The 5,334-nt window shown below is 41.2% G+C and overlaps 1 pseudogene; it reads right to left on the bottom strand.

Annotated features, from left to right (window-relative positions):
* Window positions 1-1,036: 1,036 nt before the first annotated feature.
* Window positions 1,037-3,609, bottom strand: LOC106600534 (transcription termination factor 4, mitochondrial-like; annotated as a pseudogene).
* Between the last annotated feature and the right edge of the window lie 1,725 nt (window positions 3,610-5,334).

Here is a 5,334-nt window from a genome sequence, read left to right as displayed (position 1 = left end):
ACATTGAACTCCCTTCCATATCCAATTGCTCAAGCAAACAGCAAAATGTACTTAAAAAAAACGGATTAAACAACATCTCATGACTGTGACTATGGGGTGACACACAAAAACAATATTTTTTGTTGTACCGGTATTGTTTGTATTATTTTTGTTGTGGTATTGTTTGAATATCTTATTTTACATTTGTGTGACTGTCCTTGTTTATCAGTTTTTTGTTACTTGTCATGTTTTGTGTTTTTGTGGACCCCTGGAAGAGTAGCTGCTGCTTCTGCAAAAGCTAATGTGAATCCAAAAAAATCTGTCAATAGCCCCACTTTCAGTCTCCGCAATATTACATTCCCCCATCCACTCCTGTAACATCCATGAAGGGAAGAATAGAAGAGAGGAAGGGAAACAGCTTTGTGGAATAAAATGCAGCCATAGAGAATCAGTAAATAAGCACACTCTCCTCCTCCGATCCAGACAGTTGGGACTAAACTAACAGAGCAGGTGTAAGCCACAACAGTTCAGAGTGTTCTTATCTATTAGCTCTCATGGTGTTGACATCATCTCATCTCCGAATGGGACAGATTGACACTAAAGTCTAAGCCTCCATATGCTGCCTAGGGCCAACCCTGACAGGGAACACACACTAGTCAACATATGCCTCAAGGTTGCCACTTCACTTTACCCTAGCGTAGCCATGGATACCTGGCAGCTCAGGGAAAACTGGACAAGTAAATAAATGAATGGGCAGTTAGGCTCAGTTTTGAGAATCAGATGGGACACGTTCCCAAACTGTGCCAATGTTAGTGTTTTTTCAATTGTGTGTTTGTTCAATGAGTGGACAGTCATTTACGGCAGACACACAGTAGTACTAAATGTTCATACAACACACTAACCTCAATAACAGTCAAGCAATCAACATGAAAATACTTTATTACATTTTCAAGTGATAAGTAGCTAGATCTTTTTGAAAGTCCATTCTGTTTCAGATATCACAGGTTCCCACACAATCTTTACCTTCATCTCTTTCTCCTCCTCCTGTAGCAACTTTTTATATATTCCTCTTCTCATCATCATCATCACTGTTAGTTCTCTTTTCCCTCTCCTGCTCATCATCCTCTTCCTGCCACTCTATTGCCATCAGCTTCTGGAACACCTCAAACTTCTCCAGCGTTGCCATGGCGATGTCGGTGAGGTAGGTTTCTTCGGCGATGGCGAGGATATCGTTAAGTTTGGGGTTGATGATGAGGGTCTGGCCGTTCTTGACGGGGGTCTAGTACTGCCCCTAGTGCTCCAGGAAGCAGTGTCAATAGCGTACCGCCGCCATGGTTACCCAGAACAGCTTGGACTTCACCATCTCCGTCTGCTTGAGCCCCATGCGGAAGTAGGCGTACTGCCGAGAGGGATGGGGAAAACAGTTGTAAGAAGAGAAAGAAAACTAATGTCAAATATTTGACATAAAGGACAAACATACTCAAAAACACATAGGCTTAATGATCAGCAAAATGTTTTTGTAGTTGTCTTGCAGCTAAAGCATCAACCAATATATTTACTATATCTTTACTGCATTGAGAATACAAAGTCTCCTTTCAATTGCCTTGTCTTTTTTTATCTTACTCTTCTACTCCATCATTATAATTCCCAGTGAGTCTGACTTGAAAAAGCCTTGTAGCCAAAATTTGCTTTCAATCCCATTCAAATATTTCATCTTAGTCCCAACACCCAGTGAGTGTGAAGTCTGACCTGGAACTTGTACTCCAGCTCTCCCAGGTCATCCTGCACCATGGCTGGAGAGTCTCTGAAGAGGTCAGTGACCTGCTGGACAGTGAAGGCGCACTTCTCTCTGAGAAACCTGGCCACTGTGTTAACCCTCCTCAGAGGAAGGGTCAGGATCTGGGGGTAGTGGCTCACCACCCGCTGCAGATTGCCTGGAGAGAAAGTGACACACAGGGGAGATTGTGTTAGAGAGCATCCATGGAAAATGGGTGGAAGATGTTATGCACATACACATCCAATAGCTTTGTGAATAAATACAATAAATAACACTTAAACCACTATGATCCAGCTCTAGGCCTATCTCAAACTGTGATGTGGTAACAACACCCTCAACCTGGATAACCTGAGACTATACAATTGTAATACCCTTGTTTGAACCAAGTATTGAGTTTATTTGTTATAATTAATTGGTATTATATTTAAAAGATGATTGAATTGCTCCTAAACTGTAATGTTGTTAATGCATTATGCTTTTTGAAGAAATATTTATTTAATGTATAAGTGAATAGTTTGGTTTACTTTGAAGTTTAAGTTTTGACCAATAAGGTCGCTTGTTAAGCTGTGGCCAATGGGAGTTGACCTGGTTAATGGGAGGCCTGGGAAAAAAGAGAGGGAAAAGACGTTGATAAAGGGATGGACGTTTTACATTAGGACCGTTGGTGAAGAAAAATGATAAAAGACGACAGAACTGGAACAAAACCCATACCTACTAAGACATGAAGGGAAATACCAATTTTATTTTATAAAAGAGTTGTTATAATTTTGTTAAAACTTAGTAAAGACTGAAGCTACTGTCTCGTCGTGGAGGTATTTGCCAGCCTTGAGGTTAGCCTAGCATCGTGTGACACCGGGAGATAATTGCTTGGGAAGCTTAACAAGTTCATGTTCCCATGGGATATCGGTTACGGCTAAGGAGTACTGTCTGCATGGGTAGCTGTGCTTGCCTTGGACTTTGTGGAAACCTGCATGGAACTGCCATACTTCGCTGAGGGAATATCTACTAAGTAGTGAGTAACCCCAACGTGAGGTGCTTCTGGATATTTTTGGGTGTCATCATTTTTTTTTTTAGCTTCAACGCGCGCCAACGGTTTATTTAAGCAAACTTGAAATAATTTGGACACGGTTGTGCACGACTCATTGGGGTTTATAATTTTTTATTTCTTTTGATGTTGTGTCTGAAAATGTATTTGTTTGAAAATGTTTTAATACACATATGGAACCTTATGTATGTTGCCTTGCTGGAGTCATTGATTGTTTCAATTTAATTTAATGCATGGGATAGTTTATCCTGATTCTATAACAGAAACCTATAATCATTTCATCTGAAGTTAATACCCTATTGTCATAACCCTAGATAGTTTACAATAGGAATTGTTATTGGAGATGTCCTTCTCACCTAACATCCCATGCTGTTGAGACACTCTACATAAGTTAATATTGTGAGAGTCATATTCGAGCCTGGTGAGAGGGTTACACAATGCAAAGAGAGGTTCATCCTCTCACCTTCAAGCAGCCCTAGTCTCCTCATGTTGTCCATACATTGCTGCAGCTGAGTGCCCTTCAATAGAACAACTCTGGACACTTCTCCAACACACTAGATGAGAATAGAGCCATGAGAGCCATGAGAATAGAAGAGGCATGTTCACTCTGCCCTCCTCGACGCTTGGTTGCTGCCGCTAAGAGTTGATCTGCCTGGTTGTCTGTGAAGCCCATGTCGAGGAGAGCTTGCAGGGATAGCTCCCTGCCCGGCCGCAGTTGGTGCTGTGACAGGTCAGTATGCTGATGCTGGGTGCTAGTCTGGTTGTTGGTAGAAAAGTCTGCATTGTCTGAAAACCGGTTGTCACACATTGTGTCTCCCAAGAACGGTTCTTAGACTCAGGACAGGGCAGGTTGCATATATATATTTTTTATAACTATGCCAAGATTGACTACAGCCTGTCATTTCAATTGGGAACAAATGAGCCATAGTGGGCAGAACAAGCAAGTAGGTGGGTAGAGCCAAGCACAGTTCTAGCGACATTTGCATATTTCCGTTGGGGAACGCCTACGCTGTGAAGTGCACGTGTGCAATAACTCAATTCGCCTTTGCACTCCTTCTAAACAACACCATTTTTGGAAACTCTGGCAAAGGGTAAAGAATACAAAACTTAGTACACTCTGCTCGTAACATTTTAGTTTTGAGAGCAGTAAACTGTATTGAGATCAAATGTTTCATTGATGAGTAAATTAACAGAATGTCAGCCAAAATCCATCTCATTCCATATTCTCCCACTGCAGGCCACTGGGCTTCCTCTCACGACTATATTTGGTAGTGAGTGGGAACGCCAACCGGATGCTTCACATTTATACATCTGGTGAAATGTCGGTCTTATTATTCTATCTATGCCCTTACCATTTTAAATATAAACTTCAATTGGGTGACATTAGAGTTGGGAAGTCCCAAGGATCCTGTTTGGACTACCCCCTAGCATATCGGAACCCTGTTCCAGTCATATATTTGTGATTTTGTTGAAAATAGTACAATATAAACACTTAGCTAGTTTTCAATAATAATCTACGCATTCACCTGCAAGTAGGGGATCAGAATATATACAGTAGCAGTCAAAAGTTCGGACACACCTACTTATTCCAGGTTTTTTCTTTATTTTACTATTTTCTACATTGTAGAATAATAGTGAAGACATCAAAACTATGAAATAACACATATGGAATAATGTAGTAACCAAAAAGAGTGTTCAACAAATCAAAATATATGTTATATTTGAGATTCTTCAAAGTTGCCACCCTTTACCCTGATGACAGCTTTGCACACTCTTGGTATTCTCTCAACCAGCTTTACCTGGAATTCTTTTCCAACAGTCTTGACGGACTTCCCACATATGCTGAGCACTTGTTGGCTGCTTTTACTTAACTCTGCGGTCCAACTCATCCCAAACCATCTCAATTGGGTTGAGGTCAGGTGATTGTGGAGGCCAGGTCATCTGATGCATCACTCCATCACTCTCCTTCTTGGTTAAATAGCCCTTACACAGCCTGGAGGTGTGTTGGGTCAGTGTCCTGTTGAAAAACAAATGATAGTCCCACTAAACGTAAACCAGATGGGATGGCGTATCGCTGCAGTTTGCTGTGGTAGCCATGCTAGTTAAGTGTGCCTTGAATTCTAAATGAATCACAGACAGTGTCACCAGAAAAGCACCATCACACCTTCCCCTCAATACTTCACGGTGGGAACAACACATGTGGAGATAATCCGTTCACCTACTCTGCGTCTCAAAATGGCATGGCGGTTGAAACCAAAAATCTGAAATTTGGACTCATCAGACCAAAGGACAGATTTCCGGCTACCCGGATAAAGCACTAAATAAACTTCAGTTAGTGCTAAATGCGGCTGCTAGAGTCCTGACTATAACTAAAAAATGTGATTATATTACTCCAGTGCTAGCCTCCCTACACTGGCTTCCCTACCCACGGTTCACACTATTCAACAGCCAGTAAAAAAATCAGAGCGCCAAATTCAAATCAACAAAATGTCATAATTCAAAGTTCTGAAACATACGATTATTTTACACCATT

Source organism: Salmo salar, chromosome ssa03 (genome assembly GCF_905237065.1).
Source record: "Salmo salar chromosome ssa03, Ssal_v3.1, whole genome shotgun sequence".
NCBI lineage: Eukaryota > Metazoa > Chordata > Actinopteri > Salmoniformes > Salmonidae > Salmo > Salmo salar.
Note: the sequence above shows the minus strand (reverse complement) of the source record. Positions and strands in the feature narration are given on the sequence as shown.